This window comes from Pungitius pungitius, chromosome 3 (assembly GCF_949316345.1).
Source record: "Pungitius pungitius chromosome 3, fPunPun2.1, whole genome shotgun sequence".
NCBI classification, from domain to species: domain Eukaryota; kingdom Metazoa; phylum Chordata; class Actinopteri; order Perciformes; family Gasterosteidae; genus Pungitius; species Pungitius pungitius.
The window spans coordinates 19234652-19261037 of NC_084902.1; the positions used below are offsets into that span (position 1 = coordinate 19234652).

The 26386-nt window shown below is 43.1% G+C and overlaps 1 long non-coding RNA gene across 3 annotated transcripts; it reads left to right on the forward strand.

Annotated features, from left to right (window-relative positions):
• The first annotated feature begins 88 nt into the window (after positions 1 to 88).
• On the forward strand, positions 89 to 26138 carry LOC119214460 (uncharacterized). 3 transcript variants are annotated; one of them, XR_005119975.2, is made up of 4 exons: positions 89 to 322; positions 699 to 827; positions 2239 to 2351; positions 2459 to 6393. It is a non-coding gene; the product is annotated as an uncharacterized LOC119214460 (long non-coding RNA). The 3 variants fall into 3 exon arrangements; XR_005119973.2 differs by lacking the exons at positions 2239 to 2351; positions 2459 to 6393 and adding an exon at positions 25300 to 26138; XR_005119972.2 differs by having other exon boundaries at positions 2239 to 6393.
• Positions 26139 to 26386: the final 248 nt, after the last annotated feature.

Sequence of the window (26386 nt, forward strand, 5' to 3'; positions counted from 1 at the left end):
TTGCTCCTGAAGCTCCAACCCAGCCTTATTCCCAGCCTCCTGACGTCAGGCTGCGGCCGGACCAATCAGCGCCACGCCATGCCAGTAACCATCAGGCCACCCCATCATAGCCTAGCAAGGGCTCTGCCTGCTATTTATGCCACACACTCAAGACACCGATTGTCAAGAATTTCCTTGCAAACTGTCATATGTTAGTGAATGTGTTTGGAGGAAGCAGCCGCGGCGGCAGAGGGCGAGCAGCACGGAGGGAGAGCGCCGCTTTTCAGCGGCTGAGCCAATTGTCTTCTGGGCAGGAGGGGGCGTGCAGGAGGAATCTGAACAGGTAGATTGAGGAATCTTCAAGATAAAGAAACCGGAGGCAAATATTGCATGAAGTACTCCCTTTCTACTCATGAAGTTGTTTTGCGCCAAAAAACAAGTCTGGCATGTTTGTCTTAATGTTTAAGAATAACTGTTAATTTTCCATAACCATTTGTTATTCAAAATATAAAATCTTTACCGGCTGCTTGCAAGCGTCAACTATAGAGCTAAATGTTTAATCATACAACAAAGAGCTGCAGGGCATGTCTGTCAAGATGACGTTATCGTTGTCCTCTTCTTCCACTGTCGTGCTACATTAAACAACGTTTTGTGCTCATTAACATATTTTTCGTTGCGCAAAGTAGCACGCCTAATCAATTTTCTCTGTTGTGTGATAGAGAGAAGACCTGCAAGTGAAAGACAGAAAGGCTCTAAAGTTGACAGCTCGTGCAGCTAAGCCCGTCAGGACATCGCGGCCCAGACACCTCGGACGATTCATTAGGGAAGTTCAATCTAATTCACATTAGGTAAATAACACCATACGGCTAAAAGCATTCTGCATTTTTGTCATTCATCATCAAAGAGATAAGTATTGTGATGGCAATTTACACGGCGGCGCAATTAAGCTCTTTTAGATTTGTATTTTTGTCAAACAATTTACGGGATTATCTAGTATTTTTTATTTTAAACACTTACCAAAAAGTGCTATATTTTAGCGGTTATTACAGTAAATTGTTGTGTTTGTCTTTAATACTTAACCAGAATGTTGACTTTCATTTTTCGACTTAACGTGGAATCAAGCTAAATAGCTGCGCACTTTAAGCAGAAAAAAAAACAATCAAGGAAACACATTCATTTGCTATCAATAGCCCGCCAGCATCCTCTTGCATATGGGCTGCTTCTCATGCAAAACGCCCGCCTGTCCCCGTCCAGCTGCTTCCCGGCGTCTAAGGAGCGCCCTTTGAACAGGACACGTGTTAGTGGTGTAAAGACAGAGAGATATATAAGGCTTCAAAACCCACAAACTCCATATATTTTCTTGTTTTCCCTCTATACCACCTCTTCAGCCCGACCATTTTCCTCTTTTCCGTTTCCCTCTTCTCTTTTTCCTCCCCCGTGCCGCTATTTTTGTCTAAATGTTTTTGAACGGTGCTTCCAAGCGAATTCTGTTGAGCATCTGATTGTGTTTCCACCCGGTTGATGGAGAGAGAGGGGGCATTTAGCTCCATGACAGGGGCGGGTCATAGTTCTAAATACAGGGGTCATAAGCAATGGCCTTATCGTGGACTACAAAACTAATTTTTCTACACTATAACCTGGGGGAGATCTGAAAATAACCCAAGAACCCCTGCGGTCTGCAGGTCTCATACTCCCTACTAACAAACAAACTTGTAATAGCAGCATGTAAACAACAAAAGTTACTGTTATTTCCATGTGGATAAGATGCCTTGATAGACTGTCAGGGGGGATAATCTCTGCCTGATTTAGAATAAGCCAGAGAAGGAAGGAAAAAAGGCAGCTCACAGAGGCAGATTAATCCACAAATAGAAGGAAATCAAAATATAGGCTTAAAAATATCTCAACTCCCCTCCAGGCAAAGACACTATTAAATGCAAGAAATGGTTTGAACCTTACCACTGTAATCCCTTACTAGCAATAGATTTTATTCTGTCATTTTCATTCTGATGCAGACCAGGTTGTAAATTGGAATTTGTGGCCCACTGTCTGTGCTCAGATGAAGAAAAAAAACGTATTTTTATTTTTGTCCTGCTTTAATCCTAGAAAGTAGATTTAACGGCAGGAGGCCTTTGGGCACACTACAAAGAGTATACCAGTAAATAATAACGTGTTCAGAAATGACAATACAACCAAATTAATCCACTATGTATTTTATTGTTTTCCACTGATAGGTCTAATATTTTCTTTCCTCCTCCAAAGTTGTGGAAAGTGCTGCACATGCCACCACGGAGAAGGACTATTCTTGTATCAGGGCCAGTTTTCGAAAGCAGCCCAGGAGATTTGGGGTTTATGAAGTGCAGACAAGTGAACTGGTACACTGCAAGATAATTAATCCGAGATAATGAATGAGGCTACGAGGATGCATGCAATCATTAATTCTAATCACGACACGTTTATTTGTCTCCCCTCTCTCCTCTAGGTTCAGAACACACAAAACGTCACTACATAATGTGTGAGAGGCACCGGTAAAGGAAGGAGAAATCTATGGAAAAAAAACAGTGATGAGATCGGTTGGGGAGAGATGTTTGGAATATGAGGGAGAGATACTAAAAGCCACTTCTTCTTCTACTTCTAGTTTCCGGGGTGGCCGTGTGTGACATTATAGCCGGCCCAGTCAGGCCAGACAGGCTCGACTCCGGTAATACAGAGAGAAATATCACCACAGACTCCGCTGAGGGTACCGCGGAGGTAGTGGAAGAGGAGAGTACCGGCCCGCTGCTCCGCTCGGCTCTTTGCAGTCAATTCACGGGACTTGCAAAAAAGCAGTGATCTTTTTATTCATGAAACGACGCATTACAGTTTATGAATACGTTCATTTTAGGAAATAAACATTTCATTTTCTGGTATAATCTGTAGTTGTTTTAACTTCACACGTGGCAGATGGGAAATAATTCAGAGATGTGAAAGTGTCCATATTTTCCACAAAAAAAACAATAAGGAAATTAAAATCTGTGAAACAGGACGTTATTTAATTTCATGTCATGCATGGGTTAAAGTGGGTGGGTTATAATGCAATGTAGGTCGCTTCGGACTAAAGCGTCAGCTAAATAACATGTAAAGTAAATATCAATTACAATAAAATATAAACATTGGTCACACATTTCATGTTAGCTCAGCAAAACTACCTACAACGCGTCCTCTTTTCTAGCGCCATGACGTCGACCGCGTTTACAAATTGCGTTTGAGTTGGTAGATTTAGAAGCAGTAGGAGGGCGGCATGCACCTCCTTTCCTTGTAAAGTCTGTCAGTCGTTCTTCACGGCATTATCGCGCAATTCCGACTTTCTCAGCTCGTCCATCAACTCCAGGGCATGAGACTGAGAGGCTCTGGCATCTAACACGCAGAGTCCCACGATCGACTGAGCTATGGCCTCCCCTCCCTCCCCTCCCCTCCTGTAGATCGGCAGCCAAGCATATGCCGATGTGAACTCATCGTGGATTATTGAGCCAACTCTACCAACTCTACGCAAACATTTTCCAGACTTTCCAACTCCGACCAGGCCTGTGCTGAGAGAAATCCAATGGGATTTATAGATCATCTCCCTACAGCTGTCTTTTCTCAGCCAGTACACCCCCACTCACCCCCCCCCCACACACACACATACACAGTGCCAGTATTCTTTCGTTTATGATCTGGCCACCAGGGCCATTCGCAAATACAGCTGCTACACTGTCTGTAGGTTTTCTCAAGTAGATCAAATGTGAATTTGTCCTTTTGGAGTGCACAGCATTAACCCTGCATGGGACACCGAGGTCACCGAGGGACAAGGCCACCACCACGCTCACTGCTTTAGGGCGCAAATTCAATCCGGGTAAAGTGAGGGCTCGTGATATTATACTAGTATTACTCTTAACAATTCTATTATGTTACGATATATCGGATTATATTTAGGTCAGCACATGTTCCACACATGCCATGTGTAGAAATACATCTAAAACGTCTAGATATATTTCTAATGACTGAATACTTAATTGTGTGTGGGGGTTATTCATATTTTTTTGACAAGTAAGATGCCCACTTATTTATATAGAATTGCACTGGACAAGTAATCTAACAGTAATTATTTATATATAAAGTAAACCCGCGAGTAAAAGATGAGCTTTGAAGTAAATATATTTCGATCGTATCCAATACATACATATCAGTTCGAGTAGACTTTCTGGCAGCGACGGGTGGGTTTTGTCAACCAAAAACTCTTTATTGGGAGAAACTGCCTTTTTCTCTCTTTTGAACACGCTCTAAACAGAGTGTCTGAGAAATGAGCACACACGATGTGCTGGTAAGAAGCCTCTAAAGCAGTTCCCCTAGTTCAGATTAATGGTTCTGCGGGCTTATTCTGCAGTCGGGGTGAAAGGGCTAGGATCACTAATGATTATAATATAATGCGTGGCGATAACCACTCCCTTTGAGATATTATCGCCCGATGCACAATGCTCTGGGGACGGGCTGCAGAGCGTCAGATAGCTGAAGCTGCCGCAGCCATCGCAGCGGATTTCTTCTCTATGAAATAAAAAGCCCGCAAGCACGAATGGAGAAGGAGAGCTGGCTGCAGCTGATACCTGCGTTAAAAAGAGCAGAGCCGCCGTGAATGCTGTTTAACCATTTATCTGCTGTTTTTTATGTATCAACCCTGAGATGATGGGGGTTTTATGGTTAAGTTATTAGTGGATGTTTAGTTAGAAAATCCTTGACCTAATTTCCACCATAAAGGACTAAAGCCCAATGGTTTTATTAGTAAAGTCTGCCAGGTGGTTTAATTATGAGGCCTACTACCTGGATCATTTAATGCTTTACAAGATGGCTTTTTACAGCACCAAAGAGGCCCTGTGGAAATGCTCGTTGCTCATCTGATCTAAGCAGGTCTTTATTTGTCTAAGCTTTTGGTTTGAAGAGGTGAAGATAACATCCGAATTATAATGAAACATTTAATTCATTATGAAATAAAGAAAATCATAATCCATAGTATGAATGTTAAAAGTAATGATTTCGTTTTTAAAATTGAGCGTGCTCACTATTTAATCACTTTTTGACCACCCAACCCTTTTCTAATTAATACTTTTTAATACCTGGGCAGTTATTGGGTATAAACTGTTTGAAAGGAGCTAGGTGGAAAAAACATGCCATGTCTAATCTCCGAATATCATTTGAATTAAAACTGATGCAGCTAGGCCTGTACAGTAAGAGTCTGCACCCGCAAAGCCAGGGGGCAGTCCCGATTCATCCTCATCCAAAGAGCAGTACTAATGTGAAAGCACATATGAACCTGAAAATATTCTCACGGTACATAAAAAACCTTTAGCATAAAGTGCGCGCAAAACTTGGCCAAAGTCGGTCAGGCTAGTGATCCCTGCATAATACTCCTAATTAACTAGCAATAAAAAAACAACAGTCCTCAACAATATCTAATGAAAAGGACTGCCGGAGAGGGGAAGAGGAGGAAGTGGAGGAAGATGACTGAGTGATGTTGCTGTGCTGGACGCCACAGCCAATCCCGCTCCATCCATCTTCATTGGAGCTTTGTGTGCACAAAAAGTAAAGGAACGCATAAGGTAAAGCCTGCTTCAAAGCCACGGCTTTATTTTAATATCCAATAGATCAGCAGGCAGACAAAGCTTTATTTTCGCCAGGAGAGATATATTTTACATCTGCCTTACGGTTTTATGTTGGAGAGGTGTCAGCCGGGGGAAATAGATGGCTAATGCATAGGCAAAGCACTGCTCGACTGGGCATGCACGTCAGAGGGAGGAGGGGTGGGGGAGGGGCGGCGTGGGGTGCAGGGTAGAGCAGCGGAGATTTAGGGCCCCTGCGGGGGGCAACATGGGTAAGAGGACGCTGGGGCTGACTCCACTCATACTGTAGCTTATAACACATCAGCACATATCAGTTAAACCAATGCACAAGCTAAAAATCCATGCCCAGACCACATGTTTAGGGGGGGGGGAAGCAGAGATTTGTAAGAATAATGATGGGATTTGTTGAATAGTAAGACAGGTGGACACACACTAAGAAATTTCAATCCAGTCACTGTTGTTTGTATGTTTCATATCATATTCTATTTAGTGCATAATTCTATTCATTAGCTTTCAATTCCCAGCAAAATTCATGTTGTTATTAAAATGTGGACTCAACACATAGAAAGAAACATGTGTCACTGTTCGCTGGAACTGCATTTTTCGGACAATCCAGAGGAAAATAATATGAAGACGAAGAAGTTTTCACACTCTTCTAAATGAGCCTGGTCAAATTTGAGAATATATAGAAAACTCAGAAACACAACAATAATTTAAATAAATACTTAGAGAGAATTTATTTGTTATATAACTTCATGGCGGCCTACAATTCATTCATGTAGTAGTTGAGTAACTATAAATAAATGGCTAAAAACCATTTGAAAAAATGATTAAATGACAGTTGAGTTCATTCGTTCAGAAATACACATCAGAATACTTTAAGTTCTTATTATTTTTCTTTGATAAATGCATGTGCAGAGTTCACTGTGTGCTACACAAAGGACTTGTGCAAAAGTCAGTAGTGAGAAATGTGTCTTGTGTCCTTGAGGCCAACATTTACATTTGTTTTATCAAAGCAAATTATGACAGTCAATAGATTAAAAAACAACTAATTAACCGCATATTTTGTAAGTTTGTTTTTCTTCTAAAGACCAAATCTTTGAAGTAATGAGTAATCACTTTAGAAAGTGTGTATTCTAGACACTGTTGTTGTTTAAATGTAATTTTACCCACATCGGATCATCTTGGAAGTAGAACCCCACTGGCGAAAGATGTTGAACTACCAATTATTTCTGCTGTCCTCATGCACTTTGCTATGCTCTCAACTCTCCATCATCTGAGGGTTGTGTTTGAAGTGCCAACAATCTCCCAACAGCCAGGACGTTTTCCAGACCACTGTGTTTTAGGGCATCAGTGGTGGTCCTCTGCAGGGTAGATGTTGAGATGGAAGTAGCCTAGCAGCTAGCTAAGCCTAGGTGGTGCGTAAAGTGGTCTGTTGGCCAACCACCCCCTTCTGTTTGACACATAGAAGGATTCCTCTACACAGTTCTACTTCAGACCCCTCCAACACATAAACAACTATTAGCTAGTTGTTAAAATTGTATGCACTGCTTACTACCTGACATGAATGCAGATTCCTCACCACATGCTGCAAAGAGTTATTGAGATTTACAATGCCGCTCAAAACACAGAGCTTCCCTGTCATATTTCCCCCTTATGCTAAATAGAAATCTTAAGAAGTGATTTGAATTTACTGCATACCTGAATAACTGAATATAAATAAGGACACATTGCATCAAGGGGGTTTCACTGACAGTTTGGTCGCATTAAAATGGCGGCATACATTATAATACACAGCAAATAATCTTATTTTGCTACATGCTTGCGATTCCGTCCAAATTACCCAGGATTCAAACATGAATTTTCAATTTATTAGACCTATATGGGCAACATCTCATTTTAATGGGACAATTTATTTCTGGAAAGGGATTATCAAGGGTTGATTGAAATCATGGCAGTCATCCCTCCTTTGCTGTGGCCTGTTTCAGTGGACATCGGGAAGTAGGTGCCTTGCAAAGGCCTTAACCTCGTTTCCTCTTCCTGTGGCTGAAAAGCAAAACTAGCTCATTGACATTGGCCATGCCTCCCAGACAAATTCCTCAATTCTCAACACCTTTATGAGCCTGCATGCGCTTACTGAATTTGGTAGAGGAGGACACAAATCCTCCGGATGGGATTGGCAGTCATGCCCCCGGTCTCTCGGACTGACACGCTTGGGATGTAAAGTGGTCGTGGACGGCGCGACCCCCGGTCGAGAGGGCTCAACGGATTTGGAGATAATGACATTGCCGCCTCTATTAAAATTCACATTAACCATTTCACCACACAACCCCATTTCCCTTTGTCCTACCCCCGTGTCAAAAGCCTCGTAGTTTTACCCTGCCTGTGGTAAAATTCAAAGTTGGCCAAAGACAAGAAATATACCTATACAAAAGGACCTCTCCTTCTCTCTGTCTCTTTCAGTCAGACACACACACACAAACCCCTGCTGTCTTCCGGAGTTGTGACTGTGGTAGGGTGGCCAAATTGTTTGTCTCTCCCCTTGTCGAGGCTCTGCTGCGGGGATGAGACTATGAGAACAACTGCTCCCTGTCGAGTTTCTGGCTGATGGCTCCATCAGAGTAGAGCAGCAGGGAGTCTGACACGGGACGAAGTTGAATGTATGTGTGGGTGACTGTTATGTGTCTGAGGAGAGGTGGACTGATACATCCAGTAGTCAAGAGTGATGCTTTTTATAACCAAGGAAAGCCGCTTTAAAAGCGATTGTTGGAAAGCCAACAGAAATGTCACTTAATTGTGAGCACCAAAGATGGAAACAAAAAACAAATAGTGTCAAAAAATTGCTACATGCATAAACAAATAACTCAGGTGTTTGACCTTTCGAAGAGAACTTGAGAATCAACTTAGTATCGTAAGGACATGCACACATGTGTTACTTAATTCTTCAGTACCTGACAGTAGGCCAGGTTTGCATCCAGCACAGAGAACGTCAAGTAAAATTACTTTGCTTACAAGTCAATGCTTAAATGTGTGATGTACTAGTTTTACTAGACCCAAATAGAGTCCAATCCTTTACTTGACACGCTACAACAACAAATGCGTGTTCGCAGTTTGGTAGAAGAAGAGCTAGTAGCTTTAGCTGTTAGCATCAGCTCTGCCTGATGCTAACAGTTCTGTTTGGCTAATAGACAAAGCTAATGTTCATTGAATAACATTATAATGACAGTATATTACAGACCAAAAGTTAGGATTATAAAACAAAAACACTTTGGGACATGCAGTATCTCATACCTTTATGGTCTACCTCTAGCTGCCTAACATAGATGGTCGTTAATTATTGATACTACGTCACACGGCTGTGTTTACCTCCAGTTATGCAAAAGGACATCCCATTGTCATTATATTTGTCTCAAGCAACATGGAAAATAATTGACAAATTGTATTCATGAACACAAAGCAAACAGATCGTATTTAACCTTTCGTGATATAAGTCAGCGTCCAAGTTGAAACTGAAAGTGTTGCAGGTGTCTTAACATAAACATTACAACATGAAAGAAAAGAGGTGAGGAATAGGTTGTCTGACTCTGTCCAACTATACACCAACATGTTTTAAACTATAGATAGATATATTTAGTAGTTTTAGAGGTTTCTTTAGAGTTTCTTAAAAGAAACTGTATTGTTGCAGAATTTTGTTGGAGTAAACAAAGCTTTTGCTATTGGTCTCTGAACAGGCAAGTTGTTGCTAAACCGGGCTTCAGGAATGCTGGCATTTAGCAAATAGATTTTATTCTATATATCTGCTCCTCTGGCTTCTCCAAACGCCACCTCCACTTGCCTACGTTCTCTCTTGTAATTAATACACCTTCGAAATCTTTCAATCATGCATCATAATGTTTTTAACAACTTTTGTGTTGTAATAATAATGTATGTATGTCTAAATAGAAACCAAAATGTATGAATATTTAAATGCAGGCGTTTGAATCAGCTGAGAATACATCATATTTAGGACAAAAACCTGTCAAATATGGGGTTAGTTTTTTTTCTATATATAGATAAATTGATATAGAAAGTGTAGGGTTGACCAGGCTGTGGGATCTCAGCCACAAAGGGAACTTAGAAAACATTATTACCCTTCCCTATTGGCTCCTCACTAGAGCAATCAGCGTATGTGGTTCAGCTGGGAAACAACCATTGTCCTAACTGCTCTGCCGAACATGGATTTTGTAGTCTTTTACTAGATGTAGTCATTGTAGCGTCAACTGGGAGAGATTGTATGCCTTCTCCATAACATTACGTTAAAACATCACAATATGTTCAAGCAGTGTTTTTGTAGGGAGGAAGGAAATGGATGAAGGAATTTAAACTGGTCAACCCTTTGTCTTGAATCAATATAACAAACGCAGTGTCTTATGCACCTTATCAAGGCAAGGCAATTTTATATGTATAGCAAATTTAAAAAAGAAAGCAATTCAAACTTCACATAAAAAACATCTAAACATAAAGCAAGGAGATTTAAAAAATCAATTAAGAACATTTACAAGAACAAAACATAAAAGAAAAACATTCATTTGAAAGATAAAAGACTGAATGTTACAAAAATGAAAATAGAAAACAAATTGTATTGAATTATTATTATTATTTTTTAAGTTAAAAATTCCAAAATGCTCAAATAAAGACAGCAGAAAACAGAAACATTTAGCAGACCTGTAGCTATCTGGAACTTTGTTCAAGATAGCAGAGCAGAACAACTGAACACTGCTTCTCCATGTTTAATTTTGAATCTGGGAACAGAAAGTAGACTGGTCCCAGACAACCCAAGGGCTCATGGCAGTTTATATGGTATCAGCAGATCAGAATTTATTTTGGCCCCAAACCATTGAGTGCTTTATAAAGCAACAGCAATTATTTGTTGGACAGGAAGCCAGTGCATAGACCTGAGAACTGGAATGATGTGATCCACTTTCTTGGTCCTAGTGCGGACTCATGCTGCAGTGTTCTGGATCTGCTGTAGCTTACTTATTTACTTTTTACATGTAAAAACAACATTAGTCGAGACTACTGAAGATTTGTTATTTTTTCATATTCCATATTTGTATTGTAGGTGATATAAATGGCAAATGGACTTGTATAGCGCTTTTCTAGTCTTCTGACCGCAAGCACTTTAATACTACATGACATCATTCACCCATTCACACACCGATGACAGGACCTACCATACACAGTGGCACCTGCCCCCATCAGTAACTAACATTCACACACTGTAGTCGCAGCTACAGGAGCAATGCTTGGGTTAAGTGTCTTGCCCAAGGACACATCGACATGCAGGTTACCCGGGCCTAGGATCAAACCGCCAACCCTCTGATTGGAAGACGACCACGCTCCCCACTCACCCACAGTAACTATGTACAGTATATTTGTGTGTGGTCTGCATAACTATGATAACACACTGTGGTTTTCCATAATCTGAGCTAATGCTTCCGGGCCCAGTATTGAGCCTTGGGAAACACCACGTTTCATTAAATGGGTCTTCATTTTTTGGGATCATGAGGAGACTGGCAGCTCTATGTCACCGTCTCTGTTTACCCCTTACTTTTTACCTGGTGCCTATATCATTTTCTGTTAAGACATCTACAGCATAGATTGATGCAGACAATTTTGTGAATACAAAATTATCTGAATGCAGGACATTAAGTGCTTGAAGACTTATTTGTCTTCATTTTTAAATTGAAACTAATCTCTTGGTCATGGGTTTTATATTATTATATGTTATTGTTTTACATAAATACATTTTAATACTCTGTTAACAGTCCTGCAAAAATACTCATGCCTGGTAAATATATGTTCAACTATTTGTGAAAAAATCCTTAAATGAGGTTTTGCCCTTGTCTCCCTGGCATACTTTGTATGTCCCTCAATCGAGTCGAAAACTGGCATCCTTTCAACATACTGTACACAGAAGCATATTGTACTTGCATGCAGTACACTTAATTGAAGAGTATTCAGTAAAATATGTATCTCTGCTCATGCATTTTGCCGATCTCTCCTATGCTTTCCTACCTTGTGATAATGTGGATGAGGTAGTTATGCTGTTGCATGGACGACCCACCTTCTCTCCTGACTCGCTATGCCTACAGATGAGTTGAAGGGGTGAAGAGGTCACAACCTTCCTTGGGGATGTTTTACGATGACACGGCCGGGAAGGTCTAATTTGTCTCCACTGGAGCGTGCTGCTGGCGTCTTCGCACCCGTCGAGTGTGTGTGCACAGAGTACCGGTGGTGGCTGTGGGGTTGGGGGTGTTTGTTAAAGGGTGGAGGAGGGGGCTGTAAATTAGCTGGCTTGCCAGAATGATGGTCAGCAGCAACAGCACCCACCTTGACCCCCTGCGGGATGAGTCCCGCCGGACGAATCTTGGACCTCAGATTGGCCGACAAAGGCTCAGCATTATTTTTGTGTGGTAGACACAAACATTTCATTCATTATTCATTTTGTGATGACTGCCTGATAATTTAAGTTACTGTAGTGTCCAATAGCATCCAATAGCTTTATTTCTTAATTACTGAAGGGGTTTGGACTGGCACACTAATTGTCTCTCTGTGTAGTGGATGTAAGTGGATAAAAAATTTCAAAATTACTTTTTGTACAATGTGTACAAAAAATACATTAAAAAGCAGTAGTAGCACTTTGGTTAGCCCACGGAAGGATCATCAAAATATTTTTTTATATCGACAATAGCCAATGTCTTAATTTCTTGTAAATACTGATGATCTGGCAGTTGCCAAACATGTTGAAAGAGTTAAAAAGTGGGCAGTATTCTCCACCTTCCACAAAAACAGTAAATTAGCCTATATTAAACAAATCAATCTCACGCTTGGCAGTTCATCGATCTGCTGTTTCTTGTGGCTCATTTGCAATCATAGAGCTCATTAATGGAGAAAATGATCACCCCGAGGTGCTTAATCTGGGGAGGAGAGCCTGAACAAGGTCCAGGGGCACATCACAAAGAGGAAGAGACACTTAATTTGCATGGAGGATGCTGGAATTTACTCCTGTGGGGCTTAGGTGGGAAAGTTAGCACCCTTCAAAAACATCACTAACACACTCTAATAAATTTTGTATCCCTGATACTGGAAGACAAACTGGCAGCAGATCATATGGCAGAATACATTTATCTGGGCACACACTATACACAGTTTTATAGTCCTCCTATTTCAACCAATGAAATGGTTGATAGACATGATGACTAGAAACTGTATGGGGGTTTAAGGCCTATGCTGATATTTTAAGGTTTATATTAATCTTTAAATCATACCATTAGATCATGGGTGTCAGACTCAAGGCCCGCCAGATTACTTTGCTATGGTGAGCATTACAGAAAAACATTAATTCCATTTCAATAGAAGTAGCTGCTATTCCTAATCAGTCCACTGAGGGTTGAACTCTGTCAGTGAGCGCCATTGGAAAAAAAATGTAGGTGAATGGGCAGAGCGGGACGGGGGCAGACCTTACCCCTTACCAGAACCGGCTGACTAGGGGGGGGGGGGGGTAGATTGCCATGATTTGGTTGATTGAAAAGTACCTCGCAAGCCGAAAAAGTGTGGTCACCTCTTTGATTGCTGCGTCATCCCACCACCCGGTCGCACAGACCGTCCGCATGCCATAAACCGCACCCCTTCAGCCGCACCATCCTCCGGATCAGCCTGATCATCAGCTATGATCTAAAATCATTTTAACTAAGGACACCAGCGGTCTTCAGAATAGTGGATGACCGATGTACATCTTGGGCGACAGCTGCTGTGGATTCTGGAGCCTTTGGTAACGTAAAACCGATAAGTAATAACATATATATACATTAAACTATTTCCTAATTAATTGGTGATAGTAATATATCCATGTCTAACTACAGTATAAATTGGGCCAATATACATGTCTCATATCAATTCCTAGTGTTTTTACTGGATAAACAGACATGGATACAAATAGGAACCTAATCTGTATACATGTAACACCATGAGGGAAACTTGCCCTCTATAACTCTCCTGACATCATAGGAAGTCAAATCACTGACATCCCTGCTGTGACTCCACTTTAAAATGCTTTACAATTCTGACTCAAATGAATTCATTTGAACTGTAAATATTCAGTTTGTCACTTACAAGAACATGACTGCATTCCCCCCCGCCCCCCCCCCCCCACACACACACACTCACTGTAACACCTCTGCCCACCGTGAATCAAACACACAGCCAGAGAGCATCCTGGGGAATACATAGCAGATCCTGGGTGACTTTGTATTGTAATAGATGCATTGTGCTGGTAAAGAATATCCTAGCCTGTATTCATGCAGAAGGGAAAAAAAGGGAACAGAAGAAAGGGTCTGGTGCAGATTCAGGGGAAACTAGTCTAATTAGAAAGAGATGGGATTGGGGTGGGGGGGTCAATTGCTCCAAATGTGAAATCTAATTTCTATATAATGTCATTTAAAGCCTGTGATCCAGAAATTGTATTTGAACTGGGATTATCGGAATCATCAAGCTGTGAATGCCTTAGATCCCAGCCAGTGTTTGTGGGTGTGCAAAGGTGTGTATATGGAGGATGGGGATGGGGGGGCTGGCGGGAGGATTCAGTGTTCCACAAGTTCACAAGTTGCACGCTTTTTTGGGATTATTATAGAGGTGAAAAGAAAAAATGGATTCCATTTAAAGTGGAATGAAATGGCAGGAAGGAATAATTTAAGGATTTGAAGACATCACAGAGAGACAAAATGAGAGGGAACATATTTAGGTAGAGATCATTTATATTTTCTTCCAATCACCGACAAGTTTGGAAAAAACTATCAAGTAAAAAATAAGTGTTTTTGTTTTCTTGATTGCAGTGCTATCGTAAACAGTGTAGTGTGATGTAAAATCGAGCTGCTTAACTGCACGGGGGGACGTCTTTGGATGGTGGAAAGAACTTCTAGACCTGGCCATCATGAGGAGGCAGCGCCTGAAGACTTGGGGTGGTGTATGGAGGGCCATCCAGTCTCTCTTCCCAAGATGGCGCCGCAGATGGCTGTCTTTGTGTTTCGGTGCTCTTTGTTTTTTGTTGTTTGCGTCGTAAATTGCGTTTCCTGTTGCGATTCCCGGAGCTCTTTAACCAGACATGAGCTTTTGAACATCCGTGGAACAACTCCAGCAGAGTTATTTCCAACTTTTCTTCTCCCATCTGTGGCATTACTGGACATTCTAGTCAAAGGTGCGCTCACCTTTACTCACGCGGTGAGACAGCGGAGGAGAGGAAAACGTGCCTGCTCGCTAGTGCGACTCCGCAAGCGTGGTTCTTGCACACCGCTGCCAGGCATCTTTCTCTCCAACGTGCGCTCACTGTGCAACAAACTGGACAAACTTCAGCTGCTGGTGAGAAGAGACAGAGACTTTTCTTCATCCTGAGGTTTTGTGCTTCACAGAGACGCGGCTCTGTGGATCGATACCAGACTCCGCGCTCACGCTGGCGGGGTTCCATCTGCTCAGAGCGGGCCGCAACATGGAGCTCTCCGGCAAGACGAAGGCTGGCGGAATCTGTTTCTATTTTAACGGCTGGTGCAACGACATAACAGTGATCCTACAACACTGTTTTGCTCTGGAATCTTTCTTCATCAACCGCAAACCCTTCTTCTCTCCCCGTGAGTTCGCTTCATTCATCCTGGTCATGTTTACATGCCGCCGGCGGGCAACGTGCACGAGGCACAGGGGACACTCGCCGACCAGATACGGCGTGTGGAGCGGACCAACCCGGACTCTTTGGTTATTGTCTTCTGGGACTTTGAACTCGTGGCTGAGGTTACCTTTGTTAAACTGTTTATTAAATGCCCGACCAGAGAGGAGAACACGCTGGATCACTGCTACACTACAGTAAGCAGGGCTTATCACTCCGCCCCTCGTGCTGCGCTGGGACACTCCGACCACGTCATGGTCCACCTGATTCCTGCATACAGGCCGAAACTAAAGCTCTGTAAACCTGTGGTGAGGGAATCCAAGAAGTGGACCAGCGAAGCGCTGGAGGATCATCGGGCGTGTCTTGACTGCACAGACTGGGATGTTTTCAGGACTGCTTCTGACAATCTGGATGACTTCACAGAGGCTGTAACTTCCTACATCAGCTTCTGTGAGGACAGCTGTGTACCATCATGCACCAGGGTGACTTATAACAACGACAAACCGTGGTTCACAGCGGAACTCAGAAAACTACAACTGCAGAAGGATCAGGCATTTAGGAGTGGGGACAAAGACAGAACCCCTGTAAAGCAGCCGGACCGGACTCAGTCTCGCCCCACACCCTGAAGCATTGTGCTGACCAGCTGTGTTCACCGCCATCTTCAACACCTCCTTGGTGACATGCCACGTTCCAGCCTGCTTCAAGGCATCCACCATCATCCCTGTTCCCAAGAAGTCTAGGATCACAAGACTGAATGACTACAGACCCGTCGCCCTGACCTCTGTAGTCATGAAGTCCTTTGAACGGCTAGGCCTGTCCCACCTAAAGTCCCTCACCGACCCCCTCCTGACCTCTGGTGCGGATGAGTCCACCTACAGGTGGGAGTCTGACCACCTGGTGACATGGTGCAGCCAGAACAACCTGGAGCTCAACGCCCTGAAGACAGTGGAGATGGTCGTGGACTTCATGAAGAACGCAGCCCCACCTTCCCCCATCACCATGTGTGACTCCACAGTCACCACTGTGGATTCCTTCCGTTTCCTGGGCTCCATCATCACCCAGGACCTCAAGTGGGAGCTAAACATCAGCTCCGTCACCAAAAAGGCACAGCAGAGGATGTTCTTCTTGAGGCAGCTGAAGAAATTCAACCTGCCAAAGACGATGGTGCAGTTCTATACGGCTATCATCGAGTCCCTCCTCTGCTCCTCCATCACTGTGTGGTCCAGCTACAGCCAAGGACAAAAGCAGGCTGCAGTGTGTCATCCGCTTTGCAGAGAGGGTAATTGGCTGCAATCTTCCGTCTCTCCAGGACTTGTTCGCTTCCAGGACTTTGAAGCGGGCCAGAAAGATTGTAGCCGACCCCTCTCACCCCGGACATGAACTGTGCTCCTTCCATCCGGCAGGAGGCTGAGGTCCATCAGGACTAAGACCTCCCGCCACACTAACAGTTTCTTCCCTTCGGCAGTCGGGCTCATCAACAGAGCCTGGGAACCCTCCCTGACAGACTCTTTACTCTCTTCACGTACATACACTTTATCACTTTTACTTGTCACTTTCTGTTTAGCTGGTGCACTGGAGAGGCCTTAAACACCTCACAAACTACAAGTCTCTGGTCAGCTGGTTTATCTTTATTTTTAAGCCGTCATGCACCAACCGGCAAGTCAAATTCCATGTATGTCTGACATATTATGGCAATAAACGTTTCCTGATTCCTGATTCCTTCACTGGTTACCGATGGCTGCCCGCCATTAGTAATTTAGTCCTGTGATCCTGGGCTTCTTGGGAACAGGGATGATGGTGAAGGCTTTGAAGCAGGCTGGAACATGGCATGTCTCCAAGGAGGTGTTGAAGATGGCAGTGAACACTGGAGACAGCTGGTCAGCACAATGCTTCAGGGTGTGAGGCGAGACGGAGTCTAGACCTGCTGCTTTACGGGGGTTCTGTTTTTTAAACAGCCGGTTAACGTCTCGCTCCAGAATAGAGAGGGTCGATAATGGTGAGGAGGTGGGGGAGGGGAGGGTAATACAGAGGTGTGAGCCCCCGATGGGTCGGGGGACGGAGGGGTGGTGGGGGATGATTCATTCAATAGTTTGGAACAGAAAGAAAAAAAAAAGATACAGGTCTCACTACTACAGAGTCTGTAGTTGTTTTCTTCGGAGGGGTTGAGGGTGGATTTATTCAGGAGTGGGGAAAACAGCCAGATAACAGAGCATTGTTAATGAGACAGGTGAGGAAAGGAAGAAGGTCAGGAGCAATGGCCTGTAGAATATGGGATGGAACGGGGTCAAGAGGGCAGGTGATGGGACGGGCAGAGGTTACTAAGGTAAGAACTTGGTTAGGAGACGGGGGTGAAAGAGGGAAGCAAGGGCAATAGAGGTTAGGTCAGTGGGATACAGATATAAGAAGGTGGGTTAGAGAAAGAGGAGTGTATGTCAGCTACACTCACCAGGAACACCATACTAATACTGTGTTAGACCCCCTTTCGCCTTCAGAACTGCCTTAATTCTACGTGGCATCAACAAGGTGCTGAAAGCATTCTTTAGAAATGTTGGCCCATATTGATAGGATAGCATCTTGCAGTTGATGGAGATTTGTGGGATGCACATCCAGGGCACGAAGCTCCAGTTCCACCACATCCCAAAGATGCTCTATTGGGGTGAAATCTGGTGTCTGTGGGGGCCATTTTAGTACTGTGAACTCAGTCATGTTCAAGAAACCAATTTGAAATGATTCAAGCTTTGTGACATGGTGCATTATCCTGCTGGAAGTAGCCATCAGAGGATGGGTACATGGTGGCCATGAAGGGGTGGACATGGTCAGAAGCAATGCTCAGGTAGGCCGTGGCATTTAAACGATGCCCAATTGGCACGAAGGGGCCTAAAGTGTGCCAAGAAAACATCCCTGACACCATTACACCACCACCACCAGCCTGCACAGTGGTAACAAGGCATGATGGATCCATGTTCTCATTATGTTTACGCCAAATTCTGACCCTACCATCTGAATGTCTCAACAGAAATCAAGACTCATCAGACCAGGCAACATTTTTCCAGTCTTCAAACTGTCCAATTTTGGTGAGCTCTTGCAAATTGTAGTCTCTTTTTCCTATTTGTAGTGGAGATGAGTGGTACCCGGTGGAGTCTTCTGCTGTTGTAGCCCATCCGCCTCAAGGTTGTGCGTGTTGTGGATTCACAAATGCTTTTCTGCCTCGGTTGTAACGAGTGGTTATTTCAGTCAAAGTTGCTCTTCTATCAGCTTGAATCAGTCGGCCCATTCTCCTCTGACCTCTAGCATCAACAAGGCATTTTTACCCACAGGACTGCCGCATACTGGATGTTTTTCCCTTTTCACTCCATTCTTTGTAAACCCTAGAAATGGTTGTGCGTGAAAATCCCAGTAACTGAGCAGATTGTGAAATACTCAGACTGTCCTGTCTGGCACCAACAACCATGCCATGCTCAAAATTGCTTAAATCACCTTTCTTTCCCATTCTGACATTCAGTTTAGAGTTCAGGAGATGTCTTGACCAGGACCACACCACTAAATGCATTGAAGCAACTGCCATGTGATTGGTTGATTAGATACTTGCATTAATGAGAAATTGAACAGGTGTTCCTAATAATCCTTTAGGTGAGTCTATTTATTTGTTAAAATAGCTGACAAAGTCTCTTAGAAGAAGGAGGGGGGGAGAGAACTGGGGGGTTCGAGGAGGTTGGTGAAGATAGAAAGTTTTTTGGGATTAGAAAATGAGGACTGGATTGGTAGAGCTTTTGGCAGCAGAGACAGAGGCAGAAAAAGAGAGAAGAGACTGAAACGCATTCAGGTCATCAGGTTGTTTGTATTCACGCCATTTCCTTTCCGATGCTCGCAGAGTGACTTTCACGGTAAGCACCGGTTCAGACAACCAGTGAGCTAGGGCTACACGGTATGGCCAGAAATCCTTATCACAGTGTTAAGAAACATTATGACGGAGTCCCGGTATAACACGGTATTGCTTTTTCAAGTAAACACATTAATTCATTGACCGCGAAAACGACCACGGCTACCCAAACAGCTGTTCACCGCTTGCCGGTTAGTGCGACAAATTGTTTATGTGTCACAAGCTGTTGTGTTTTGGTGTTTCACTGTTTTAGTTTTCCCCCCTATTTGGAATTGGATTCGAGAGACAGGTAAAAGGTTTAGACTAACAAATTGTAGAAGTCAGTTGATTAAGGTTGATGGGAGCGTAACCATCCAAGTATGTATCAGAGCCCAAAGATGTATCCAAAGTACCTACACCCGACAACAGGTTGAAGTTAGAACACCATCAATTTTTCCTCCAATAGAATCTTATCATTAAAAAAGTTCATAGTCAATTGCAACTGAGGTCCAAAGGAATAGAAGGCTAAAACAGAGCTAAAGACAACCTTTTTCTCTATTATTGATGAGTAATAAGCTGCATTACAGAGAGCCTTCTTATATAATTTAAGGCTGTCTGGCCAAACAAGCCTAGATTGTTCTCAATTGGTGAAACACCTTAAACGTTCAAGTTCACAGTTCGCTTCAAGTTGCAGGTTTGAGTTAAACCAAGGATCAAACTTCCTTCTAGTTACCATTCTGATTTCTAGAGGAGAATCTGGTGTTTAAACATATCTGGCCCTCTGATTGTTGTACGTTCTTTTTGAGTGCTTGAATAAATAAATAGCCTTGAGTTGTTGTTACCTAGGCATTCTGAGAATGTGGCAAAAGTTGCAAACTGTCTGACAAACTGTCAACAAGGTGATTTGTTAATCTACACCAAGAAGATTGAAAGCAAATATTTTTATTTACAGTATTATTAAACGACTATCATTTACATCTCATTATCCATAACCAAAGAAACTGAAAACAAGCACTTTGACACATTATCAGTGATTCACCACCTATGTAAGCCAGAGACAGTTCCCTGCCACTCAGATTATTCAGCTGCTAGATTGTCAGTTGATCAGGCAATAGCTGACCATTCAGGGTCACTTCAATATACATTACATGTCATTTAGCTGACGCTTTTATCCAAAGCAACTTACAATAAGTGCATTTATTATATATAAACACGTATATATACATATAGGTCCATGTTTTGACAGTTGAAAGCTTGATGTGTGTATTTCATCAACGTAAACAGATATGTTGGTTTTTACCTTTTGGAATGAATTCATGATTATTAAAATAACAGACAATTAGCTGAAACCAGAAGCAAAACCTTTGAGCAGGATGAGTCGAATCCACATGTGGGTCTGGAGGTAAGCAAAAGAGTAATGAGGAGTACTGAATTCTTTCATTATGAACTTGCACCGCTTTCTTTGTAAATTCTTGTCTCATGCCTTTTTCTTCACCCTTTACTTTCCCAGTCCTATTCTACCGCTTCACTTCTTCAAGTCGTTTCTGTCTCTTTATTTACCTACCCTTTTATTTTGTCTGTCTCATTCCATCTCTCTATTCAAATTACCTCCATCTAGTCATCATCAGGCAAATCCCACTGCCGCTTATGGCACGCGGGTTTACCAACCTATAATGCCATTCTCAAATTGGTTTAGCTCCAAATATTGCTCTTTGTGTGCATGTACCCCACCCGCTCTACCGCCCTCCACCTTTACTTTATTGCCCAACAAAGGCAAAAAATGCTATTTTCAGTGGCAATCCTCCTGCAATGTTACCCTCACACCCACCACTGCCGATTGTTAGAGTGGTTTATATACTGAACCATCATACTGTTTCCTGTTGCTAAACCTGGAGACTAACAAGGAATGTCTGCCAAAAACTATGCAAACACAAGGAGAGAGAAAGAAAGCAAGATGCCTGCCAATGCAGCATCTACACAACCTACACATCCTTTCTACACAACTAACTCAAGATTAGGTTAAGGATTTCAACATGCAGCTTCTTTTACCATGATAACTGCTGGAGGGGTTAGGTGAGGGTGGCAGTGTGAAAGAAACGAAAAATGCATAATAATGCATGTATTCATCTTTAAAGAAGTGCGTGGAAAGTCATAGATGTCTCCGTTGGGTTCATCATTGACACCTTTCCAATGCTGGATGGATAATTGAAGTCTGGGGTTTTTCAAAAGGGATGTGCAGGGGGCGGGGGGAGTTATAATACGCAGGTGGAATGAAAGGATGTGTTATGTATGCCAAAACACTCCAGCCGGTGCTTACGGTCTCTTTAGGAGCTGAGCACACACAGCAGTGACTGGTATTTTGCTGTTTTTTTGGTAGACTTCACTCATACAGATGCAAGTGAAAGCACTCTTTGCTAAGATGTCAGAAACAAACAGAGCAGTGAATAGTATTCACAGTTTAAGTAAGTTCACACAATTTCACACAAGTTAAAGGAAGTAAGTTCACACAATTTACAATAATAGTGTTGAAGGCTGACCTTCATTCTGCTAACCATTAGTTGTTTAACACTCCAGAGGCTAGTAGTTTGCTTGTTGAGTGGACCGACGCACAAGGGGTTCAAAGGAAGCAGTTCAAACACATCAGGGAGCTGACTAATGTGCACACTATGCATGATTCAGGGGCTTGCACGAATGTCATCTTTAACCAGAAGAGAGGATACACATTTGCTCTGCTACAATTCAGCTGTTTATAAATGACACAAGTTGCTCCAGTCTTTTTCAACTGTATTTCTGACAATTGTCAGACAAAAGCACTGTCAAAACAATGTAGTTATAGAAATACTCAAAATAAATGAGGAAGGCAGTGCCACCACACCCTATTTTTAACAGGGATGTCATGAAGTTAGTGTTTCCCCTAGGTTTACAACTTCAGAACTGCCTGTTGTCAAACTTAACTGGTAACGACAGGCCATTCTGTGATGCTCAAACACAATGTGTCTATCAAGTTTGTCCTTTGCAGTATATCAAGGTATTTACCTGGTTGACTTCGGAGCTTGCAGACAGGTTACTTGCCTGACAGAATCTCTCAAATCTCCAAATCCATTCCGTCCAGTCGTTCGGCTCGGAAAAGTCAGATGGCTCCGGTGGCTGTATGTTAAACGTAGAGCTGGGAGTGTTAGCCGCCATGCTAAGGCTAGCTGCTTCCCGGTCCTGCTTATTATCACTCATCGAACACTTTGCAAACTTTTACCTATGTCCCTACAGTAGTACAACTTTCACATATCCAGTTCTGACACCGTGTCGGATTCACTTAATAATGCGTGTGAGACAGATTGTGTAGTAAGGTTGACATCTTACTAGTTTGGTTTTAAACTCTACTATTTCAGATGTTTAGATTGGTGGTCCGGAACTTTTACCTCACGGACCGTTTTCATGTCAGACAATATAGCGCAGACCGTAAGAAGGTCCGACGGATTATAATCACGTCAAGATACCACCGGGGGCGGGGGCTATAGCAGTCCCAGGCGGACCGACCGACGAGACGGGGTTGGGGGGGGGTCCGCTGGTGGGCGAAACTGCGCAGTGGGGAGTGAACAATTGTAAACGTGATGAGGGCGATATATAAAGACCCATTCACCTGTGTTTCTTCCTACACCATGGCATGTCCACTTCTGAACAACATTGGAGCGTTGGATGAAGAAGCACTGATATTAAGACGTGCTTTCAGATGTGAGAGGGTGATCAGGGACAGATCAGACCCTTTAGCTGTTCCCGACGAGTACCTTTGTGCAGACTGCTGGGTCCCAAAATTCAACACTGCACAGCGCTCTCACTATTCCACAGATGGTCTGTGTGGCACTGCGCTTCTTTGCAAGCGGCATGCTTTTATATGCCGTGGGAGATGCCGAAACTGTAAATGAAGGCACTATTTGCCTTACCGTCCGAAGTGTGTGTTTGGCCCTGAAGTCCTTGGCACACATCTTCATTACCTTCCCTGGCCACAGTTGAATGTGTTACACCAAAGAGGATTTCCACAAGATTGCAAATTTACCTCAAAGGACTTTACAGTCCATACACATGCAACATCCACTTACCAGCCTGCAAAATGTTTTTATATTTTATCTTGACTGGTTGCCAGGATCTTTGCTATTCAGTCATGTTTGTGAACCTAATTGTAGAAAAATATTTAGAATTTGACACAGCATAGAGATTTGTGTATATGGTTGTAAAACTTATTCTTGCATTGTGGATAAGGGTTTAAAATTAGGCCTTGTCTTTAGGAGGTTTAATTCCCTCTGCTCAGTTTTGAAACAATCATATTAAAGCAATTAAAACATTGTACAACTTTCCTAGTAAGGAGATATTTTGAAATCCTTACGCATTCAGTCGGTCCACGATTGTCTGCTTTTTCGCTTTGTTTAGTTACAGCTGCCGTATTCCCTTGTTTGAGTATGATATGCTACACTTCCGCATACATTTCCATCATTATTTAAGTTGTTGCTCAGCGGGTGAGAAATATGCTGTGCGCGGCGTATTGTCCATTTCTGCATCAGTAAATCTGTGATCGATATCGTGGTCTACTTAAGAAAGCCGTGTACGTGCACTTATCCGAGATATGTGCTCCTGGATCGACTTGGCAAAGGTGCAACCGATTAAGCCGCGATGAGCAGGTCACACTAAGTCAAGCGGCGCTTAATAACATAGCCCAGATTTCTTTATTCTACTTTTGTGCAATACCCCCTTGTCCCTGATGAAGATGTTTACATGGTCAACATATGCAGATACAGGGATGGGACGACAAAAGCTGGAGGACACCGACAGTGACAGACCACCGAGCCTCGGGAACTTCTCAGCCTGCCCAAAAGGCTTAAAAGCTGCTCCCATTTTCACCATACATACAAACAAATCCACCCAAGCTAAAAGGCCCTGAGTGCAGACAATAGATGAGTGGTTCACCGTGTCAAAAACCTTCTCTTGATCCAGTGAGACAACATTTACATACATCAAGCACATCACGAAAAACATTGTCCATAACCGTTCTATCCAGGATACAGTATGTCACTATTTAAAATTACTTCAAAGTAGTCTCTTAGTCTGTTAGATAAGGCTCTGGAAAGTACTTGTAATCCGTGCAATGCAGGTCCGCTGGTCTTCAGTTTTTAAGAAGGCCCAAGTTGCTCTTCTTGGCAGAGAGGAGAGTACAACTCCCTGGCAGGAAAGAGGAAGTGATCTTGTTTCCAAACATTCCACCAAAACACAATGTAAGAACCGATAATGTTCCAGAACTGCTTTAAAAATTCTGCGGATAGGTCATCGATTCCCAGAGTCTTTCCTGAAACCATCTGGTTCACTGCAGTGGTTAGCTCCTCCAATGTCAGCGCACTGTCCAGCATTGTCGTCTTAGCTGGATTGTTGTGTCCAGCAGGGTCTTGGTAGATTCCTCTCGTCGGAAACCCGAGGTCCAGCAACCAGCACTCTCCTAAAGTTTTTCCTGTCCTGTTTTCCTCTCACCCCTCTCCACATGCAACCTCTGTGAGCCAATTACCTTTTCAACACCCGGTGTCCCTAATCTCATCCTTGCCCCGCCTTCTTTATGTTGGGTCAGGTGGGAGAAACCAGTCAGCAGGCTTTGGTCTGCTACACTGGACTCTTTTTGGCCCCTGATTAGGTGCATATATATTTACATGGCAGTAGACAGAGCCCTCTATCTCTGCCCTTAGCAACAACAAACAGCCCTTCACCACCTCAATGACAGACAGAACGGTTGCAGTGGCTGATGTTTTAAACAGCAAAGCTACTCCAGATTGGTGCCGCAGTCTACCTCATCTGATGAAATGGTATGAGTCTGTCAGAATGCGTGGGGACGCTGTATAACCACACTCGCGGTGGCCTGTCCCCATTGCGGCACCAGGCCGTTGGCACTATGGAGGCGGACACCGATGTCGGGCCACGCTGGACGCCCCGGCGGGCTGTATGTGGCATATGTGGTGTAGACGATCAAACCCTTCTAAGTCTTCTAATGAATACAGATCTGTTCCTTTTAATGATGTTTCCCAATCTGATTCGCTCTCATACTCGATTTACTCTACATTATTATTAAGACAGCTGACTGTTGCTTCCGTCTGTCCTTCCTCTAGGGACCAGCAACGGGGCTATCGCCATCATCGGGACCGGCAGCCCCGCCCACAAACCCTTCAATGGCACCAACAACAGGACTAGGCACAGATAAAATGTCTGTGGGATTCCATAGCCACATGACTGCGACCAGCACAGGCACCGATTGTTTTATCCAAAAATGAAGCATGAATATTGTGGCAATATTTTTTTAACACATTCTGACTGTGCACTCCCCTTTTAGCTCTTCAGTGTTCACTTTAACCGGCCCCATACACACTAAAGTAAATCTCGGAAAGAGTAGAGTAGAAAACTCATAATCAGTGATATTCAAAAAAAAAAGTTGAAAAGATATCCAAAAGTTTTTTGTTTTAATAGTTTGGGCTTTTGTCAACATCTTTAAGTTGAAATGATGACTGTAGCTGAAAGTTTGGGGGAAAAGAAGGCTTAAAACCATGTTTAAAAAGTTTATGAATTTAAGTCAATTATAGCATAAAAAGTAGAAAGCTGGAATAGCAAAAATTTCCTTAAGGAGCAGAATATTTAAATACTTGGTGTAGGAGCCATATTAATTTGGTATTATTTCATTTAATTTTGCTCTGTGCTGCTAGGGGGCTGTATGTGCTCAGCCGACCCCGGATCAGGCCTGGTAGGCCATTTAACCTGCAGGAATCCCAGACACAGGTGTTGCTAATTTGGGAAGCAAATTATTGACTGTGCCATTGTGCGTGTGTGCCTTTGTGGTGAGCAATGCGGTTTGTTACTTTGGGTACATGTATTATGAGTTAAAGTCTTGCCGCTGTATGATATGTGTCTGTAAAATAAACATGGAAGATAATTGTAACAATCACAGAACTCTCCGTTTTGCTTTGTTCGAGTGCACCGGGCGTACGTCTAAACCTATCCGCCGTATTAGCAACCAGTACTAGACTTCGTTTAGGACTACGTCAGTACACTTTAGGTCCAAAACTGCTTCGATTTGGATAACCATTCATCGAGACGACGTGGACCTGTTACACTTTGGATTAACGGAGTTCGTTTGGAACCCACGGATGTGAGGTGGGCAAAATGTTTGGAGTTGCCGATTATTGAGTGAAGCTGCACCTGAGC